Raw genomic sequence first — 24,069 nt, 5'->3', positions numbered from 1 at the left:
CATGAGCATGTACCTCATGATGAGCAGACATTATATGAAAGAACAGAGGAACAACAGATAAAAAACACTAGCGAGGAGCATCATTTTTATGGATGACCAAAACATTTTTCCTCGGTGAACTAGTGAATGTAACATAGCAACAAAGAAACACTGAGTGATGCAACAGACATAAGAGTGTTGGGATTTTTCCAAGGGACATACAGTATACCCTGACAATAAGAATACATTTATTTGCAGCCTATTTAAACTCACTCAAATATGACTGGGCACTTAGCTGTGGACTGCTATTTGTCTTAAGCTTAATGGTTTCATATTTGCATGCAGTGTAATGTTTGCAATAAAGCAGCTAAAGACTGCTTTCATGTGCAAACACGGGAAGGTCTTCAAAAAGTTTCCTTCTCCTAGAGTTGGGCAGATCATTCCAAATATCGACACTACTGATACCAACGCTGGTATTGGTATCAGATACTAGTATGATAGCATCGATACTACGTTCAGCGTGTAGCCCACTGAATTGTGTTAAATAATTGTCGCATCCAAATATGATTTATGACCTATTGCACCGTTAAACAACAGAACAACATTTACATTCCAGGTCTCCAAAAAAGAAACAGTTTCAAAATACAAGAAAAACTAAAAGGTGTTTTTTGTTGTTTTAACTAATTATTGTAGAACACGTAAATCACGGTGGTCATTAAAATGTGTCCCGAATTAAGTAAATTGATGACGATTCATTTCGTGAATCGCAGCACATTGCTTTGCCCTACATAAGCTACCTTAACAGGTTAAAAATATCGGTACCGGTATCAGTATTGGTATTGGCAGTACTCGGATCAATACCGAAGTTTGTATTGCTCAGCACTACTACTTTGAAATGAGATGTTGTTTTCAGATTCTTCTACTCTGGTAATGACTTTATAAAAGAAGGGTGTCAAAGTGTGGACAGAGAGCCGAAAGAGGAAGAAGAATATGCATTTTCAAATTTAGCCAGCTGAACTCTGAGAGAGAAGGGGAAAGTGAGAAAGTGATGGTGTAGGTATCTTTTAAGCTCTAGACCACAAACTCTATCACTGTCTCATCATAGCACCAATATTGATCCAAGAACCCAATGATCCCCGGGAACACTGGCTCTTCCTCTTTTGCAGAGAATAAACACAAGCAGCGTCACTGCGTATTGTGTGTCTGTCTCTCCGTTTCAAATGCAGATAAGGCTGTTGGGCTTTTGTCGTCGTGCTTTCCCTCTATATATGATAATTTTATTCAATATTGGATGAAATGAAATCAGGGTGATTTGGAACCAAGCTGATGTTACATCTTGCATCAACAATGGTGTGCAATGTTTTACAGAAAATGGTAAATATAAATTGTCCGATCACATCGCAGCTGAAATGTCATAAAAACAGTTACTGTTACGGATCAGCTGTATTTAACAACTTTTTTTCTGGTTTGACAAGTTTTCTTCTGTTTGGCAGAGATTATGGGTTCATTTATGTGTTTTTTGCATTTAGTCCACACACCATACAACATATGTCAATCTTTATTTGGTGCATTATTGGGTTTGCTGTCATCTGAACTACCATTATCCTCCCTTTCTTTCCACTCCATCCTTTCTCCATCACTTTCTTGCTTCTCCCAACATGCTCTCTTTCTCTCTTTATCTTCCTCTCTGTCTTTCCTTCTCTTCCACATCATCCTGCTCTCCTCTGACCCACTTTAATGCCTTCTTGCCACTATCTCCCTCTGTTCTTCCCCATGCACCCACATCCTTCATCTCTATCTCTGTCTCTCTCGCATTCTCCTCCCCCCTTCCTGTTCTTCCTCCATTTCACTTCTTCCTGTTCATGCTTCTCCACCCTCCTTCCATTCCATCTCCTATTTCTGTTCCTTCTTCTGCTTCTTCTTCTTCCTTCCGCGTCTTCCTCGCCCCTCACCTTCTTCTGCCACTTCCTCTACTCCCCCCCTTCCGATGCATCTGCATCTCTACATTCTTGTGCAGTCTCACTGAGCATTTTCACTTTCTTTTCCCTCTCTGTCTTTGTGTTTTTTGCCTTTTTGTTCTTCATCGCTCCCACTCTTTCCTCGTCTTTGTCTTCCTCCCCTTTTTCCTCCCCCTCTGCCCTTCTCCCTCATCTTTCCACCTTGTCCCCCCCCCCCTTCCCCACCACCACCAGCCCTCACCTCCCTCCTTTCTCCTTCCACCATGAGTCATGTTGTGCTCTCTCTTTCTGCTCCCCTCACTACGCCACAGAGCCATTCAGGACAGACATTCATCAGCGGCCTGAGATGATAGATGCTGCTCACCACAGCTCCAGCAGCCAGTTAGCCTGGGGTGATGCCTTATGCATACAGATATCACCTGGCTAGCTGTAGTCTACTGCTTCGCCCAGGATCGAATACACACAAATGCTCTCAAGTTTACGCACGCACATACTGCGTTGCCTGGTGTCTAGGACTGGCTCTGTGTGAAATGGAAAAGTTTGGAGCACGGAAGACTTCGCCGATAACTATATTCGCCCTTAACATAAGTGTAGACAAGTGTGCACGCAGTAGTGTTGGAATGGATTTTATCTGTGTGTATACGCGTGTGTGTTCTGGAGAGCGCTAGGTATGTAAACTCCAGGGGAGTTAGGTTAATTGGGTCTGAAAAAGAGGTGGGTGTGTCTTTCTCCTCTATGACAGGCTTATTTACATAGCAAAGCTGTAATTACCCTAACGAAGCCCCTATCCTATCAGGGAGATTGCACACACACACATACACACACGTGCAAGCCCCAAACAGGTTTGAGCTCAATCATGCCAAACCTGTATTTTTCATCACTCCAGATCCCTCTCAGAAGCATTCCATTCACATGTTCATTTCTAATTGAATGGCATCCTTTGCGGTGCCAATCAGTCGGTTTGTTGGAATTTCTCTATCAGAGCTCATTGGCTTCTAAGAGAGATATGGGACTCCTTCCAACACTTAGCAATCACTTCCTTCCTCCCCCCTCCCCACCGTTTTCTTTTGTCAGAACAGGCTTTTTCTTTGTGAGTTAATGCAGGAAAAAAAAAGATTTTCTTGTGCGATATCAATTTAAGTCACGAATCCAACCCATTGTTGCAAATAACGAGAAGACGTAAGAACACCGTCGACATTTCAGGGACTCTATTAACTATTAAACTAGATGAAGGTAAGTTAAACCCTATGTTACCCATGTAGTGGTGCTTATTTAAGCAGTTTGTTAAACCTTTCAACAGATTTCTGTCATCAGTGTGTTATTTATGAATGAAATAGATGTACGTAGCACAAGACTGAGGTTTCAGATGATTTACAGAACAGAAAGTGTGTTTTTATCTCCTTTTTTTTTTTACTTTAGTAAATAACTAGATAAGACTTGCAGGCCTCTGAAATTGGTCAAAGGATTCCAAAAAAAAAAACCACTTTCTACTCGATTTCCGCAACATGTCGACATAAATGACCCGTGACAAGCTAAAAAAGAGCACCAGTAATCAAATAAGACCAAAAAAGAGAGAGAAAGTTGTGTTATTGAATTATGCTATCGCAGCTTTTCATCTACAATTGACTTCTCCCTTCACAGACATACAAAGATGTTGTCCTTTTTTAAAATGTGTCTCTCATTTAGATACTGTCACATAAATATAGGAAAAGGCAGTAAATAAATGAATGAATAAATAATGGAGAACGTGACAGACAGCCCTCCTCCTGCAGCTCCCCCCTCTCCTCTCGGAGACCCTTCACAGACAAACATGCACATGCTTCCTCTGCGCTAAAAACAAGTCACTGCTGAGGTTTTGCTTTTAATACGGTAATTTTTTGTACTGCTCACCTGCTGCAGGTTTGAAAACAAAGAAAGAAAGAGAACTTGAAATCCCAGAGGAGACAGGCAAGGCTAGTTGCTTCTTAGACCACTTGAATTATTGAATTAGAATATACAGATAAACAAATAAACATGACACAGGTTTAAATGTGGTATGCTTAGTTAACAAAAAAATGGAAAAGTTTGTGGTCTTGTTTTCTTCGGTGACGTATGAATTGAATTTTTATGTGACAAGCTCCAAAATTAACTGCCACTGCCGCAACATGAGCGGGCATGAATAAATGCAAATTCATTCACTGTGAAATTTGAGCGTTTTAAGTTGCGTAATAATGTTTTACCCCACCCAGAGTCGTATCACTTCACAATAAATAAAAGAGTTCAAGCTGAGGCTGAAAGGCCTCTCCTCTATACGCTCAGGGTAGACATATATAAGCTCTGTTCATTAGCTGTTTGGGGAAAGTAAACACTAAAAGACTTTAAATTGTGTAAAAATTGCATGGAAAAAAAAATCACTGGAATTTCAGTCCGAATAAGGGTTTCTAAGCCGTGCTCGCAAAGGACTAAGTGCAATTACATTTTGTAACATGCATCCAGCATGCTAGATGGGGCTGTGCGAGTATTTTATAGTGGAATTTTCCTTTAAAAATATCTGCACTAAAGCCAAAACCAGTACCTTTACCCAGCAGCCCCACTGCCTGCCTCAGTATCTGCCCTTCCCTCTCTCTGCACTTCCTATTCCAACAGGAATTTAATCTTTCAAACCATCGTTGTTTTTCCTCTCCCCTATTTTTACTGCTGCTGCTGCTGCTTGGAAGACCACAGACTGCCTCTGTATGCTGATGCCCCCCCACTCCCCACCCCCACCCGTCCTGCTCCGAGCCTGTCTCTCTCTCTCTCTCTCTCTCTCTCTGTATCTCTATTTGTCTTACTCTCTCATGCTCACATCTTTCCCCTGTCTCTCTTTCTCCTCTGCTCCTTGTCCTCATCTCTCATCCTTCTCCTCCTCACTTGTTCCCTACTTCTTGTCTCCTTCCCCCCCCCCCCCCCCCCGAAAAAAAGAAACACACACACACATACACACATACACATAAGTACACTTTTCCCTTTCTCTTTTCCGCCTGTCTGTCTCTCTGCTGTTTCGTAGCTCTCCTGCTATACGTGCCACAGATTCAGATGGCAGTCAAATGGTAGATGGAGACAAACACGGAGACACATGCATGCAATTACATGCTCACACAGTCATACACACACACACACACACACACACACACACACACACACACACACACATGCAAATGGATATCCAGACTGGCAACTGCACGCATGGATAGAGACTCTCGCAGACATCTGTGTAAAGACACACAGACGCACACGCACCTTCGCACACCAACGTGCAGACTTTTACAAGAACATACTGTAGTGTCATATAAATTCAAGTATTTCAGTCACCTCCCTCAGTCAGTTTAGTAGGAAGACTATTATTCGTGGAGTACAAAGCTATCAGAAAACAGAATGCAGGAAATATTAATGAGAATGGAGACTTTTGTGAGAGATTAAAAATGAAGAAAGAGAGGAAGAACTTTGAATATGCAGCAGTGAAATGAAATCGCTATGAAAAGTAGGTTTTTTTAGATGTTGGGGTGCATATGGTGAAAGTATACGATACTATTTTTGCATTGACTGTTTTAATGTTTAGGTGAGAAGAAGATAGAGAAACTGGGAGGGCTGTGAGGAGTGGCAGAGAGGGAGAAACAGAGAAGAAGGAGGTCAGTCTAAGCTTATGAAACATTTTCTAACCCAACCCGGCCTATTTCTGACAGAGCAGGACTGTGGACTTACAGTTAGATACACAAGTTCCCATGGTTGACAGCAACATGCCTTCAGGGAGTGACATGTGAAAATATGCACACAGAGAAAAAGTCACACTGGAACCGGTAACATGCAAGCTGATAACCTTACACTTTATTCAGATGCAGGGGGCTTTTGTCAAACTGTTCTCAGCGTTCTCAGAAAAACGGTGTTAGCTTTTATCTCTGAGACTGCACAACGCCTGCTATGCAACAGCAAAGGTTTAAGGGCAACATTTTGGGAAGTATGTTGCACTAGAAGACCAGTGCCATTTTATAGTCCCTTATTTCTTTGGTCTAGAGGTAGAGCTAATGTCTGGAAGTATTTAGCTTAGCTTAGTATGGGAAAGCAGAAGGAAATACCAAGTCTAGGCTCTGCCCAAAGTTCAACAATCGACCCATTACCCTCAAATTATTTTGCACTGTTTGTGAATCATTTATGCAACCAGGCTTGAATGTGAGAATTTGAGTTTTTTTTCACTGAATGCACCTTAAACTACACAAGACTCAGATAAGCAGCAAAAGTTAGGTCAACGTGCCTGTAAACATTTACTTTTACCACATTATTATGTACATGTTGCAAGCACTGGTTGGAGCCCCTTTGTCCTTAAAAACCGATTTAATTTTTCTTGGTATATATTCAAAAAGGTAACTTTCATCTCAGATTTTGATCCATATTGACATGATGGCATCACACATCCCAAAGGTGCTCTTTTGGGTTGAGATCTGGTGATTGTAAGTACAGTGAACTCATTGTCATGTTCAAGAAACCAGTTTGAGGCGATTTTGAGTTTTGTGCATTTTTCTGCTGTAAGGAATCATCAGAAGACGGGCACAATGTGGTCATAAAGAGATGGACATGGTAGAGTAGGGTGCAGTGTTTAAATAATATTCCTTTGTAATAAGGGGCTAAGTGTGCCAAGAAAATATCCCCCACACCAGTACACCACCACTGGTAGCCTGAACCTTCAACAGAAGGCAGGTTGGATCCATGATTTCATGTTGTGTATGCTAAATTTTGACCCTGCCATCAGCACGTTGAATCACAACAGGCAACATTTTTCCATTTAGCTTCCAATGTTGGTGAGTCTGTGCAAACGCCACCCTGTTTTCAGTTCTTAGCTTACAGTAGTAGTACCGAGTGTAGTCGTCCGCTGGTGTAGCCCATCTGCTTCAGGGTTTGATGGGCATTCAGAGATTCTCTTTTGAATATTTGGCCATAATAAGTGGGTTTCCAAGTAACTTTCGCCTTCCTATCAGCTCAAAGCACTTTGGCCACTTGCTTCATACTTATGGCATCAAAAAGATATTTTCAACTGGAGAACTGACGCTCACTGGATTTTTTTTTTTGGGGGGGGGGGGGGGGGGGGGTCTGTAAACCATTGAGATGGCTGTGTGGGAAAAAATTCAGCAGATCAGCAGTTTCTGAAATCCTCAGACCAGCCCATCTGGCACCAATAACCATACCACGTTCAAAGTCACTTAAATCACCTTTCTTCCCCATTCTGATGCTTGGCTTGACAAACAATTAAAACTACATTGAAATAAGCAAATCCACTCAAAACAGTTTTGAGTGGGTTTACAGATTTCTATAACTGGTCAAGTACGACAAGTATCACAAATGCCAGCACAACCTTTGGTCCAACAATAAAACCATTTTCTGAAGTTCAAGCACAGCTTGCAGCATGATCAGTGTTTTGTAATTACCACAATGGAGTCCACTGTTACTGCTCCTCTAAAAGAAAAAAAATGCTAGGTTCAGTTATGCTTACAGCTATTAAAATCAGTTCTTATAACCTTTTGGAAAGGAAAGTATTTGGTCATTTTTGAGTGTTTCATAATATCCAGTGTAGTAAAACTGAAAGGATAGAGCTGGTTAAAGATTCTGTGGTATCTATAAAGAAATTCAAAGATACGTCGAACCTATTTGTTGACAGCGGATAGTCAAAGCTGGCTTACTAAACTGACACAGCGGCCCAAAAGGTCAGGGGACCTAAAAAGAAAAAAAAAAACCATCTAGGTTTTATCCATCTGCTCTGTACTTAAGCACAGAAATCCCCCAACACTGATTGAAGGAAAGCCACCACGTAACAGGAAGATCAGAGCAGTTTAAACAACAACAAATATTTACATATGTCAAATGCATATTGTTTTGTATGTTTCTTTCCCGATTTATTTTAAGTGGTGTGAAAAACTGTTCCTTCCTGTGCTGTCAGCAGTTATTCTAGAGTCAAATGTTCCAAAAATACAGCGCCTATTGTCCTCAGAGAGTTTGGTGTGTTTTTTCTGATAATCAGATATTGTGGTGACGAACCAGCTGGTATTGTGGATGATGTCAGCGGAACATTTTAATTACCTTTACATAACTTGTGAAGATTTCAGCTGTAAATGTATCTTTTCTCTGATAGTACATGAGCATATTGTAAATTTGGTAAAGCACTTGGAGCTATATGTTAAGTTCCCTTAACATAGAACATTTAACTTTTTCACCTACGGTTGAGGACATCGCTTCATTCCGTATTCCACAAAAGCATAAGTCATGCATTTGGTATGGATTTGGCTATTTTCGTTTTGCTTTTGCCGTTGTGTGAAGAATTCACAACATGAAGTGCTCACAGTCTTCTATTTACATTTGACCTGAAAGCTTGCGACAGAAACATATGTTGCCCTCGATGTCAAATTGGATCCAGATTGTGTGTCCTCTCAAAAACGTTTGAACAGTTACAAGACCTTTTTTCTTCTTCTTTTTTTTTTTTATCAGAGACAAACATGAGTGTGCGGTGGTATAATTGGCTGCACAGACAGTCTACAGATGTTATTTTCCTTCAGCTAGTAGAGTAACTAAAGACTGTTTCTCTGTCACCTTCTAAGATTGAGGATGGGTGTTCTCCATTCATTTCAAAATTGACCATTGTGATGTCGCTAGACTTTAAAAGCTGTTAACATATTAACAACTGTAACTGTAAAAGTATGATGTTGTTTTCATGATGACGATGATGATGCTCAGCACTTTTTATGAATTGCTTGTGTTTTCACAGCCAAGCTGGAACCTCCACAGCTAAAAATGAAGACAAAGACGAAAAGTCAAAAGCAGGTCATCAAATCGACACTAAAAGAACTCCACAGATCCCGATGTTAAAACTTTACATTCACAACTCGTGTTACCTGCATTCTGGGCAGATTGCTAAAAATCAAACAAACATACCCTTTTCTTTTTGCGCACTCATGCTAGTTTGCTTGAGGAAGTAAATGCATTTGAGGAATGGGAATATGGACATGACTTTTATTTTTGAAGTGAAGTGAAGTGCAAACTGCATTCAGGACAGAAACAGCTACATAACAATGTTATACTACTTGCTGAGTTACGTTTGCATTACTAGCTTTTGACCAGCTATGTGTTAACAATACTTTGACTAGCTTTGCGTTAGCTTAGTGTTAGCATGCTAACACAAATATTAGAGTAGATTAGATTAGACAAAACTATAGCAAAATATAGCGAAAAACCCAGAGTGTTGTTGAAGCTGAGTGTATGCCGATCCCAACCCACACAACATCAGCAGTAACAAAGTCAGTGGTAAGCCTCACTGTACTCTCGATTTATACCTTTACCTTGTTTTTAGTAGAATCACTGTGACAATCGCTTTGATGTCTCTCTGAGCTGGTTTTCAACTTTGGTTTGTGTCGTTGTATTTGTGTAAACACTAAAATAATTTTGTGATTTGTGGATTTCTGCTTGCATGTGGAACTGTAGCCCAGTTTTTATGGCGTTAACTTGTAATTATGTGACAGTGCAATTCAGTTCATTTTGTGAAGTAACACAACTGTAACTCAGCAAGTAGTATAACAAATTACTTTCTCCAGCGAGAAATTAACATACTACATTACTTGTAGGAACAGCAACAAGTAATATATAATGCATTACTTTTATGAACAATGACCCCAAATCAAAATACGGATATAGATACTGATAATTTAGAGTAAGATAAACACTGATACAGTGAATAGTTCATTATAATTCACAGGAGAAAATTGTGTCGGATAAATGGCTGATCAAAACAAGTTATGGCATATGAATGGTCTCGATTTTCTGATATAGTCGTTTTTTAACACTTTTGAATGTAGTAAGATTGGTGTTCACATGTTTTATACTGTAACAGTTTGGACATCTCTCACTGACTGAACAACCTGTCGGTGCTGTAGTCCTTGCAGTTTGACCACGCAGAAGGCCCTGGATCACAACAGGTCTCTGGATCAATCGACTGTCTTTACAATTTGTTGTTTCATTGATGTCCAGCTTTTCTTTTTTTGCCATAAGATAGGATATCCCGTTTACTAACTTTATTAAGCATCCTTGTGACACTTCAAGTACAGTACAGTGTCCTCATCTGCTGGCTTACAGTCAGAGTATCCATTGATCCTGAGATGCTCTCTGATTCAGGCCTTTTTTAAAAAAATGCTATCCCACAAGTCAATAGGTGCTGTCATTGTTGTATCTTGTGTATACAGTCTATGGTCAATGACTACAAATATTTGTTCATTTTATAAACAAATTGAGTCATAAGCTAGGCGGGTCTACTGCTGCTATTTTGTCTTCTTTCATCTTCTTTCTGCAATACAAACAGAGGAGAATTTTAAATTAAAAGTCATGTTTATTCCACCGGATTGGTGCTCTAAAGACTGATGACCATGAACCACAGCTGCTGTTACACTAGAGATGAAGCAAAGCCAAGTCATAAAATTACGTATAGATTTTTGTTGACTGACACAGGACATATTTGCAGAATTTATTTAAAGTGGACACAGAGTTAAAACATGAACAAATCTGAACATCTAAATATTTTACCAGCTTTCCACCAACAACATTCTTTCACTCTATTTGTTCTAAGTGGTGAACACAGACATATTACCGCTAGGCTTGAGCAGTGATGGTTTCTGGGTGGTTCCTGCACATCCTAACCAATTTTCTCTCCTCGGACGGTGACAGTTTGGGTCTTCTTTCAGACCCTGGCAAAGTGATGATGCATTTGAATAACTTGTACTTATGTACAGTTGTTTGAACTGATGATACTGGAATCTGCAGTATTTTAGAACGTGTAAATCTACAATTCTCCTGCTTAGACCTTCAGTTACTTGGGCTTTCCTATTGTTATGCATATTATTCTATCCAATGAGTGCTGTCAAACTGATTGTTTTTATGAAAACAGAAACTATCAGTTGTAGTTAATGGTGATCACTAACGAGAAGTTAACAGGTCTTGATCTTGCTAAAAGACATCGTAGAACCTTCAGCAGCACATATTAAAAGATTTAAGGGAAATGTCTAATCACAGCTATTATGTGTTTAATATATAGTCAGTGTTTGCAGTTACATTTACATTTATGATTTTTTTTTTGGGGGGGGGGGGGGTTGTATGGGTGTGGTTCACATCTTAGTGGTGGAAGATTGAGGTTTTCTGCAAAAGAGCTCTAATAAGCAAAATATACACTTTGTGTTCAGCACTGGAGACAAAATGAGAGCAATTACCTTGTGAACACAGTTGAGCATTTACCAGCTAGAGTACGTTTTATTCCTGAATTGGACTACACTGCCATAAAATGAGTTAGCACTGAACAATGAACATTAGTTGCATCACAACAAAGAATATTCTCTCATCATATGTCTGATGTGCTCACCTTTAACTCAGAACTCAGTGTCAGTAAATAGGATAGCGACTACAAGAAATATGTGTTGCCCAATCTTTATGTCTACTGAAGTCCTGAACACTACAACAGCAGTTATAAAGTAGTGTGTCTGAAACTTCATCTGACTGTTTTGGGGCTTTAAACAAACAAACAAAAAAGAAAACACCACAAACCGTGAGGGTGGATGAATGTATGGGTGGGTTCTTAATTGTGCATTTTGAGCTTTTTTGAATAAGAGATCTTTAAAAAAATCAATACTAAAATATATACAATAATACTCAGAAAAAGGTGTAAAAATATTAAAAGCAAACAAGTGAAAGGGTGTTTTTTCTTTTTATTGCCCAAACCTGTGCTTGCAGTCAAAATCGAAGTAAGCTTGATCATGACTTTAAAAAATAATTTTTCTTACATTTTTGGGGGGATCGACATTCTTACTCCAAGAGGCGTGCAATACATTAAAAAATAAATCTTGTCATTCAAGGTGTATTCATGTTCCCATTGGTTGCATCTACAGCACCAAAGCTGCTAAGGGTCAACAGTCAGCATTAGCGCTCTCACAAATGAACACAAATAAGCATTGGGGGAAGCTGTAGTTGTTCCACACATGCAGAGCGGGTTTATGAGATTCATAGCTCTTGTTCTGTGCTATTGTCCTCGATGAAGAGGTTTGTCTGGAGGTTTGGATGCATATGTTGTTGACTGTCTTGCCCCTTGGCCAAAACTACAGGCCCTCCTCTCCCCCCTGCAACGGGCCCCTCAACCTCTCGCCTTTTCTCTTTTTCAAATATTCTCAGCCATTCGCTCTATCCTCCCTGTCCATCTTCAGCTTTCTTTCCCTCTCTACACCCTTTCCTTCTTTTTTGCTGCTTGCTCACACAGACACACACACACATGCGCGCAGACACACACGCACACACATAAACACACACCCATTCCATCCTTTTGCCTTTGCTCGCTGCCCATATCTTTCTCCTTTCTCTCTGCACGACTCGCCCCCCCCCCCCATTCTCTCCCCTCCCCCTTAGCCTTCCACCCCCCCACCATCCCCCATCCTTCTGAAACAGAGTGTGTGTTCTGCCACTCTCACACACACCCACAGACGCACACACACAAAAACTGGTGCTTTACCTCCCCTAGGAGTTGTTCTTAACTCGCTGACTGAGGCACGCTCTGTGTGCATTTTTGTGTGTCTGCGTGTCTGCGTGTGTGCACGGGTGTTAATGCGGACCGTGCATGGGGGGTGGGGGTTAGCATGTTTTTGTACGTCTGTGCTGCTGACTCCACACATGATCCCCATTAAAGGCTGGCGGGAATAGACACAAATACACACATATACACTCCACACACGCACTTTCATCTGCACTGCACACACAATTCCATTCAAACACACATACACACATGCTCGCGTGCACATACAGGTACATGTGCATCCGAACGCACACACGCACTGTGGGGTTCTATGGGGCCCGATCCCATTTCACCCCTGAGGCTTTTCCACCAACAAGGGGCCAATGTTGGAATCGGTTCCTGAATTTTTTGTGAGCATTTTCATTGCAATAAAAGCAGGTTCTCAAACATGAAAACTGTCCTTGTTCCGGGGGTGATGTCATCACTATGTAAAACCTAACATCATTCCTAGGCAACCACAAGTGTCCTAGGAAACCAGATGTGTTGTGCGCATAAAGGAGAGTTTTGAGGCTTGGGTTTAGTAAATATGATAGAATGAATAGTAAAAGTGCCATTCACCAGCTTGCTAACGAGGCTGATGCTTCAGTGGCAACATAACAAAGTTTACAAAAAAGCCACAAAATGACGAAGAACAAACCCAGACTCTCCAGAACAATAGAAATACAATAGAATACATCACAAGGGGCCACATAGAAATCAACAGGTGACCGCAGATATAACAGTGGAGTGAGTATTTATTCACTAGTTTCTGTGGTGAGACAGACAAGCAGATAAAATGACAGTGGAACTGAACCACTGCATTTGAAACAATCTTTCTATTGACTACCTGAGCTCATTCTTACGTACTGTTGCCAAAAATTTCAACACAACTGTGCACTGTGTTTTCTTGGTTGATGTGTTACAATAGCTCCTAAAGAAATTTGGAGTCGGGTTAGGGTCAGGTTATTTGCACTTTATCAAGTTCAGAGTGGGAAAATTCCTTTTGCTGCTGCAGTTATGATTAGATTAGCCTGTGTTTTAAAACGATTGCAACACTAAGCTTGCTCCTGGGAGATTTATCTATCTCAAATAACAACAATGATTGGAGACCCACCAAGAGTCAACAGATGAAACTAACGTTGCATCCCGAAGAGAACACGTATGCTACATAACATGTTCAACTTGACATAATTGATATTGAAAGCATTTTCCTCTGGTACAAGTTGGCTCTACAAGATTTATTACTCACATATAATAAAACACACACAAGTTGACACACTAGGCATTGGTATTTATGTGAACACAATATGGTTCTACTTACAAATGAAATTGCTTCAACAAGAATCCCACCATGAACTGGAATAAATCCTGTCTTTATATATCAAAGAAAGTATTCTGATTTGACTCCACGCCACCTTTTACTGCCACTACGCTGTCTTCATCTTGTTGTTAAAAGATAAGAAAACCTTCTAATCTAATTATTATCAGAAAACGTGGCAAATGATAATTAATAATGGTGATATTATGTCAGTGACTGGTGACTGAATGTGCAGCAGTTGACACAGACAAACTTTGGTTATTTGTAAAATCAGGTCTAGGAAATGTCCAAAGTCACTCTTTTTCACATGTATCTCGCAACAGGAGATAATCAGGTTCAGACTTGTACTCACAACAGGAAATGTATTACGGGTGGTTTAAAGAGAGCTGAAGGAGGCAGTCCACATGATGCCCACTCACTACTTTTGAATGCAGCAAGGTATTTATTCCATGTGCTATTTGCACATGGGCTGCAATGCAATATCACATGGACTAAAGACTACCTAATGTCCAATCTAACTGCACTGGACATTTGCATTCTTACATGGGTCTCTGAGAAATGCCCGAAAGACAAATTCAGAGCTTCAGACATTTGTTGGATAAAGACAGTTTTTGTAGATTTCCCTCTCTACACCAACACAGTGATGATTTTAGCTTTAAATCAAAAGGATTTACAAAACATTTTTATTAGCTGTTTAGGAATTGCAGCAATTTTTATACACAGCTCCCTTTTTCAGAGGCTGAAAATTTATTGGACAATTGACTGGCAAGCAATTTAATGGCTAAGTGAGGCCTGCTCTCTTGTTGCTTCATGACAAAAAAAGTAGACAATACCTGAAGTTGATTTAAAGTGTTGCATTTGTATTTTAGAGTTTTTTTTCTGTAGTTTTAAATATGAAGCCCAAACAGATGTCAGAGCAAGTGAGGAAAGGCCATCATTGGGCTGAAAAAGAAAAAGAGTAAATAAACCTCTCGGAGAGAGAAAAAACTTAAAAGGCCAAATCAACAATGTTGGACATTCTTAAAATGAAAGACACAAGGCTTGAAAGACCACATAAGATGACTGAAGTGTGTAATGACAGAATTATGTCTATGGGAAAAACAACTTCATAACATCAAGCCAAGTCAAGAATACTCTTGACGAGATAGGCGTATCTTGTCAAAGTCAACAATCAGGAGACGCCTTCATGAATGAAAATACAAAACTAAATGCAAAGACACCTACAAACATGCACCTGAAGGTGAACTGGAGAGCAGCTGAAAAAGGGGGATGGTAACCTAGGAGTAAACAGGATCAGGGTAGTGGTTAAGAAAATTTAATTTCTTTCCAATCTCTAAAATTCCTGTACTCTAAAACCAACAATAAAAGACTATGAAAACAAACCAGGGCATTAACAGTAAAATCTGCAGAAGTCAAACTAGCAGTCCAACAGTACATGGCATCCATGGCTACAAGAGTTTTAAAACAAATGCTTTAAAAAATTATTGCAGCCATATTGTAGGTGTAGACTCTTTCGTGTATCTTTTGTCAGCTGTAACTCACTGTAAGTCTCCTGTTGCTGGATGTGGTTTCTCCTTCATGTCTGATGTTGGTTCCAAGAAACAACTCCATGATCTGCCCTCCATGGCCTCCCAGGTTTCCTTAATGTCTGTTTGTGAACTCCATTTTGTTGCTTTCCCCTTGCTTTTCTATGCCTATCCTGCTATGCTGAACCCTCGTGCTGGCCTCTTGTCTCTATTTTTTAAAGTAGTTTCAGGGCAGTGTTGCCTCATTGCCTTAATTGGAATTGTGAGTAGGAAGTATCACTTACAACAAGCTAAAATTACTTCCACCATTTGACATGAGCACATCAAGGGAGGAAACACAGCGTTTGGTGATGTCCATCACTTCTACTACTTTTCTTAAACCCCTTGAATTAAAGCAGGAATTTTGCACTTCAGTCACATCTTGAATATTTGATATAAAATCCACTGTTAGGGTATACAGAGGCAAAACTAAAAAACTGAGTCTTTGTCCAATAAATTACGGAACTAACTGTAAGAGACTGGTTTAAGTTTTCATAACTGAGAAGTGCTACCGGTGCCAGAAGAATCACTGTCTTAATAACAGCATGCACTTGTGTCGGCTTTAACCCCCCTTAAACCCCCCTATAGGCAATAGCAGTTGCCTCTGAATGTACTTAAAATCTGTAATTATGTATCCACTGTTGAACTATTCAATATTGGGTTTGTTTTCTAGGATATATGGAATTATTTAAGGAAATCTTACAGTTTATATTATTATATTATATTATAAATCTATATTAATACTGTAGATTTTTTTTAAAAAAAAGGTGACTCCAAAGTATATAGGATGTGTCAATAATGTGATATCACAGGTATGGTGAAAGTTTGCACCATGTTTCAGCAGAATGCTGCTAATATTTTATTACTTCATTACATTTTGCATATGCTCCATAATATTTTAGCAGGGGAAGTTGTATATATTTTATATTTATTCAAGTTTGCATCCAAAATTCCTCTGAATGACTTAGCAGTCATCAGGAAATACAAGCAGATCTACCCTTTGTTAGGAATACAGGTCTAGATTTTGGTATTTCACATTTGTGCCATGCTGTATCATATCCTTACATGAGTGTTACAAGTTTTATTTCTGCTTGAATCTAAGTAAGATCGTTTTTTACATTTTTTTATTTCTTGACTTCGTGTCAAATTACCATACACTGCACCACAATGCACTGTAGACCTTTCTGTTTGGACTCAGAAATCTTTTGGACAAAATATCCAGCTGTGGTATTCTCATGTGGTCGTCAAAAAGTCATTCTTACAGAAAGGAAACAGGAAGAAAAGGCTGAGGTATGCCAAATTACACAAGAAGTGGACCGAAAATCAGTGGCAACAGGTCTTAGTGAGGAATCCAAATGTGAAATTTCTGGTTCAAATGATTGTCAATACATACCAAGAAGGTCAGGATAGAGGTACAACAGTGAGTGTCTACAGCCCTCTGCAAAAATACAGTGGAGGCTCTGTCATGTTTGATGCTGCATTTCAGCCAGTGGTGTTGGAATTCGTAACTGATAGAATTACGAATGCTGAAAAGTATATTTTGACTCTGCAATACCATCTGGAAAGCATCTGATTGGCAATGGCTTTATTAGAAGAGATTTAGATGTTGGCTTTGGTATCACAGTAACTGCGACCATTGGTGGCGCAGTTTAAAACTCCTGCTCAGGACTGAAATTCTTCTCCACACATATACCGCATTTACAGCAGCTGATACAGCATGCTACACACTTACTGTTTCCAATTTTATTGCTTTGATATCAGCCTCATTATTTACTCTTTCTTGTAATACCTTATCAGTGCTGCAATAAGATAGTGAGCACTTGACATTTCGTACTGCTACTGCTTTGCATTAAAAACATTCATTTAGTGAAATATAGAAACAGGAAATCCAATGTACTTTTACAGTGATTGTAAACACCATCTTTTCATTCTTTACAGCTTATGTTGTAATTCTGTTTGCTATAGGATACTGAACTTTGTGCTGCCAGTACACACTGGTATCAGACAACTACAAATCCATTCATCCATCCATTTTTTACTTTTCTGGTCTGTGTGTAACTAGGCGGATAAATAAAAGCTTAAATCAAACACAAAACTATCCAGACTTACAGCTGTCAGTACTATACAGTATTATACACTCGCTGGAGACTTTATTGGATATACCTTGCTAGTATATCCTGGTACTGTTGGAACTCTGTGGCAGTGATTCAGCAAGGACAAGGTGTTGGAAACATTCCTCAGAGGTTTTGGTCCATGGATTTGTCAACTGCACATCTAGCTGCAAATCTCCCGTTCTACCACATCCCAAATGTACTCTACTAGATTGATATCTGGTGACTGTGGAGGCCATTTGAGTATAATGATCCCACTGTCATGTTCAAGAAACCAGTTGGACATTATTTGAGCTTTGTGGCATGGTGCATTATCCTGGAAACAGCCATCAGAAGATGGGTGCACCGCGGTTATAAAGGGTCAGTAACAATACTTAGGTAGGGTGTGGCATTAAAGCAATGTTTAGTTGGTACTAAGTGTGCCAGGATGATGAAACTCACACCATTACCCCACCAGCAGCAGCCCGAACCATCGATAGAAAACAAGATGGATCCATGCTTGCATGTTCTTTATGATAAAGCAGAAATCGACTCTTCAGACCAGGAAATGTGTTTCCAATTTTGTTGACCCTGCGCAAACTGCAAACTAGCCTGAATTTCCTGTTCATACGTGGCATTTGGCGTGGTCTTCTGCTGCTTTGGGGATTGCGATGTTGTATGTTTGAGGTTTCTCTTCTGCATACCTCGGTTATAGCAAGTTATTTGAGTTACTGTTGTCTACCTATCAGTTTGAGGCTGTTCTCCACTGCCCTACGTCATAAACAAGACATTTTCTCCCAGAGAACTGCTGCTCTGGGTATTTCATCTTGATCAGACCATTCTCTGTAAACTGTAAATAAGAGCAGATGAACGGGTGTACCCAACAAAGTGTTCGGTGAGTGTATATTTTGTAATTTTATTGTGAGAAAAAAAACCTTGAACTCAGTTGTAACACTCTCATAAAAGTACACGGCTTAAACTTTATCCTACACGGTACAGACAATGGGTGCAGCTTCAGGGCTATTTAGGCTGCTACAAAGGGAGAATAAAGTTCACAGAGTTGGCAGGTAACTGTAGCACAACACCTACTGCGTGTTATCTTTTTGGCTGCGAGAACCACTGTTTAAGAGTCATTACTGTGTCATTACTTCATAAACATTAGTTTTATACCATCTCTGCTTGACTGCATATATGTGGACATCAAAAGGGGAGGAGGGGGGACATTTGTGATTTTACAAGCCCGATCCACAAACCAGATTCCTACTAACTTCCTTTTTACACTTTCGGTGTCATTAATTTTCGCCCACTTAATAAAATAAAACCTGGATGATTTTGTATTTTTCAATAGTTTCAAGCACTAATACAATCTAAGAGGATTATAAAGGTTATGAAGCTCATGTTAGGTCATTATAAGGAAAGCAGCCAGTGAATTCTTAAGAATGCCTAAGTGTTCTTTATGTTGTACAAAACATTTAGAAAAAGGGACCTCTAACAATCAAAATTAAATAACATAGGGTTACTACTGCAGTATGTAGGCTCACAAACATATTTCAACCTTATTATTTCCCTTTTTAAATGAGAAAGGGAGTCCATAAAACTTCTTATTTATAGAATGCACTCAGCTCCAGAGAAACATGCTGGTTCACAAACATTTCACTCTTAACTGGACTCAGGATCGGAATCAGTGTTGCAACAACTGGAGCACAGAAATATTGACCTGGTTAATTGGTGCTGACACACTGCAAGAAGCATGGGACTGACACACTGGATCCAGAGGAAACCATAACAGCAGCTCTCATATTAAAGCGTAGATAAGACAGGCTGCATGGCAGCAGACTAAACATAAACAATCTGCAGGTATACTTTCAGAACTGAGGAATCTTTCCACTGCGGCAGCACAGCAAACTTGGTAACAGCTCATGTTCAGCTGGACTGATTTTCAGCAAAAGATTCAACACAGATGGAGAGAATACAACCACAACGATGTGCACACTGCTATAGCTAATACCTGTTTCACCACTAGTATGTACGAGCACACAGATTCTCATGTACTGTACAGTGTTGCCCATATACGCAATAGTAGCAGCAAAAACAAAAGCTGCACCATAGATAATCAGTCTTAAGTCCTCATCTAAACTACACCCGTTCTGTCCAATGCCTGCTGGCCCTGGGGATTGTGCTGGACTTTTAATCCACTTAAAAGCAGAGGACCTCTGCTGCTGTTTCCAAGGGGCTTGACCCACGATGAATACGCACGCACACATGCACAAAAACAATCAGCAGCACAAGAATGCAGCCACTCCTCATAAACACACGCATGCATGTATAGTGTTAGGCACTGAGGTGATTTCACAAATGGAAACACGCAGTCTACACGTTAACCTATACTCAGATTCAAGGGTCCTGCTGAGATGTTTTAATCAAGAAATTCACAAAAACTACAGCCAAGTTGGGTCAAATCTCTGAATACTCTGCCTCTATAAGAGGGGCCAGAAGGAAAACTCTAATTTAAACCTACAGTCTATATAGAAGGCTCAACTTGAGTAGATTTATTGAAGAGGGGTCAACAGTCATTCCAGCACCGTTCAACTCCACTTTGTTAGAGACTTCTCAACCTTTAATATTACAAGAATTTTTAATGGAATTTGCTTTCTTTTGTTCTTCTACACTAACACAAATGTAAAATAAACAATATGTACACATGCACACACATACATACAACACTGTTCATATTAATGTGGTGAAAACCAACTGTTTTTAAAATAATAATAATAATGATAGCAATAATTTCTTTAGAAATAAAAAATATTCGTGTTTTTGCTCGGGTTTAAATGGTTTCTTCTGTGCAGCCGACACATTGTCATACTTTTTTCTCTTCTTGCACCAACGTTTGTCGTTATCTAATTTGAAATGTACTAATTCCTTATTCTTGCGGAGGGAGGCTGAGCCACTGACTTGAACAGCTGCTTCATGACCCAAAAAACTGTCAGTCTTTCCCTGGAATAAATTGTGGAATATACCATCTTTGGGTACAGGGGGGAACTGGAAAGGTCCGTTTTCAGGATAGCAGATGTCGCGAGCACGTTCGTACGTTTTGACCTGGGTAAAAATGACTACCTCTACATTATAAAGTCTAAATCTTTCAAACTGAACTGTTTAAAGTGTCATAAAAGGTAAACGCAAAGACTTGCTCGGAGCCAAGCTCCCCTGTGTTTCGGCGCTGAGTTTCTAGAGGACCCATAGTAGAATCAATTCAGCGAGAGGGGAGCTTGAAACCGTCCACTCATGCTTTCCTCCGAGTCTGAGAGAAACATAGTTGAAGGGAACACACAGACCAGTCGGCCGCACTACATGCTCACAACAGGCAGGCTCCCATCACTAACGAAAAACAACAGCAGCAGTCCCCCTGCATATAATTATTATAACACTTTACTGAACACTATGCATATATATCCAGAGAAACTATATACCACCCGTTGATGAGATTTTTTTAAGTTATTCTAGATGTCTTTTGAAAAGCATATGGGCTCAACTTTGGTTTGGAAACCACCTAATTCATCCTGTTAAAATAAATCTTAAAATAAATTCATGTGATTATCAGAAAATACTCATACACAATGGTGTTTCCCCACTTTTAATGGTTTGATCATGAGGTATTTTACCAGCAGATGTCACGAATGCAGTGGATTCTTTCATCTTCATCAGGTGATACTCAATATCCAGGTGGTGAAGCTATAGTAGCTGTGGGGTCATGTGCACCCATATCAAGCCAGCGCAAAATAACACACAGCGTGGTAAATGTGGAAGAATAATCTCAGCTGGTGCTACTCAAAGACCTGTTTGCTTTGTGGTCTTAAAACAAGAGTGTGCAACTGCTCAAAAAGCAGTGTGTTATTGGCTCAGCACATATGTATATATGCTCAGCTTCCCACTCATTTTGTTCACAAGCGGTCCGAACATCTTTGCCAGTCAGTCTGTTGTTGTTCTTCACTGATCAGCCCCACTGCATCAGCAGGACGTGCCTTGCTTAAGGGCATCTGCTTCGCGGAGAAGAAGGCAAGGCTGTTCATGCAGACAATGCAGAGGATGTCTGGTGGTCTCATTGTTAAATTTACACTTAATCCAGGTCTGCAGCAGCTCAGGTTGGGGGAAAAAAGCCCAACAGCAACAACAACAGAACACCTCCTGGAGGTGGGGTTGGGTGCGGTGCCCCCCCCCCCAAAAATAAGGAAAACTACAACACATCCATAAAAAAGTCCTCTCATGAAGACAGAAAAGGTAAAAAAAAAATGTAGTGAACTAGATGATTTCATGTTTCAGAGCTGAAAATCTGCAGCATTTGGGGTCAGATTAGAGAAAGCAGCGTGACCTTTTAACCACCACCATGCTGAAAACACCTGCTGCACGCATCTGGGCCATCAGCTGATGTAAACCGAATGGTTTTTAACATCACAACTTTCATTATGAGTGTTTCAACGTGAATCTTTCTCGCACGACTAATATGCGTGCAGTGTTTGCATGCACGAGGACAGCACTCACATGCACTTGTAGTCCTCATTTGAATGTGTTTGCGCGTGCCTCATTAAGAGGTGCACTTCCACGCAACCAGCCCGCTCACCAATGTCACCTTCATGGATGGCTCCATCGTAGGAGCATCCTTCAGAATGTAACAGATTAGCTTTGCAGGCAGGGATGTTGATTAGGTCATCACTTCCCAAGGTCACACCTACACACATCTAGCAGCAGGCCCGCTGCCGTTAAAGCCCCCCACCTCTTCAGATCCTATAGAGCCTTGATTCTGCCTCCTGCCTGCGTGCGGATCTGAATAAGGCCGAATAAGCCATATCCAACAGGATAAGCCTTATTGTAATACTCAGTGATGGAACAGGCTGCTTCGGCCCCTTCAGGCTTCCTTCACCCTGAACAGACTTAAAAAAAACCCCAGCTCTGTGTTACATTACTTGAAGCATTTCTAAGCTCCTGTAGACTCTTTAATCTAACACGGACCTTCAGCATGCTGCGCAGTTGCCAGCTATGTTATGCAGTGACTGATGATCAGTTCAGGTGTTCTTCACAATGAATCTGCATTCTCAACACAACACTAAATTCCTTAACTCTGGACCTTTATTTTAAAGGGCTTGGGACCTATGTTTTTATGGCCAAAGTAGATTTTGTTGGCATAATAAAGACACCCCTCACCAGCTCTTTCTGGGTATGGGTGCTAGTGGTGGGGAAGGACAAAATAATAATTGAGCAAAACCGTTTTTACAGTTCTTATCACTTTGCTGCTGCCTTTTTCAGTGAGCACATCACCCATGTTTTATCAGACTGAGATTCCCTCCCCTAGCAGTTCCTCTTGGGGTTGTGCAACTGTTTGGCGTTAGTGCAGCGAGCGCGCAAAAGACGGACTTGTATCTGTGTGCGTACTAATTTTCCTCCACTAACTCTCTATGGGAGACAAATCTCCCTGCTGTACAGTGCTACATCTCTTTCTTTATTCCCCCTCCCCTCATGAGACAATGAACACATTGAGGCAAATCTGTTTCCACAGCCTGTGAATGAGAGACAGCCAGCTTTGTTTTGCATGAGTGTCCACACACACACGCATATGTGAGTGTGTGACAGATAAAGCAAAAGAATTGCGCTTGTGGTGTGGACACACACGGGTGTATCCAATGTGTATGAGGCTCCTACGTCATGCGTTCGCCATGTGACTCACTTGGTGTGGCGCAGGGGTTTAAGTAGTGAGTAAGAGCCATTCTTCTCCCTCATATGTCTCCGCTCGCACTGAGGCCCGGACGCGCAACACTTTCCCTCCACCCCTACTCCATCTCTGTTCATTACCCAACAGGTTGCTCTGTCAATAATGAACGCGTGCGAGTTTGACATCTGAGGTCCATTCAAAGGGAGACAAACATGAGAACAATAATCACCTGTCCATTTGTTATTTCAGGAAATCAACAGAATACACATGTGAACATTTTATTTCTTCCCTTTGTTGGTTTTTCATAAATCTCATGAGAAAACATGATTATTGTTTTTGAATAACAGCTCTGTCTGGGATAGTCTTTTTTTTTTTTGGTAACCTGCTGGGATAATTGCAGGTGAGCCATGGAGGAGATAGAGCACAGTAGTGCAGAGATAGGTAAACACGCAAGTGACGTCTGTGGTCGATGACTAATGCTGTATAGACTCCAGCGCCTTGTCTTGTGAAATGCTGGGATAAAGGCTTTGTGAGGGTTCTGCAGGTTAGCTCTAACTATTGTGAGCCATAAAACATGGACACATACTCTTTATCAAAGTGGGATATTACTCCTCGTAGTGCTCGCATACCTTAGTCCTGGGCGGGTGGCTGTATGTCGATTTAGAGCCAAAAAGCCTTTGTCATATCTAAACTGTCAGTGTCACAGGAGTTCGTTTGCACGTCCATCCAGAGAAGACATTTTTGTTGCGGTGCACAGTTTTTATTGGACCTATTCCACCATCTAGTGGTGGTGCATCTGCTGTTACCTACCGCAGCTGCACGAGTCCCCGATGAGAACACAAGAAGTGAAACAAATTGGCAAATGAGGAAATGCAAATG

This window comes from Astatotilapia calliptera, chromosome 19 (assembly GCF_900246225.1).
Source record: "Astatotilapia calliptera chromosome 19, fAstCal1.2, whole genome shotgun sequence".
Lineage (NCBI taxonomy): Eukaryota > Metazoa > Chordata > Actinopteri > Cichliformes > Cichlidae > Astatotilapia > Astatotilapia calliptera.
The sequence above is the reverse complement of the archived record's forward strand: the minus strand, read 5'-3'. Positions refer to the sequence as shown.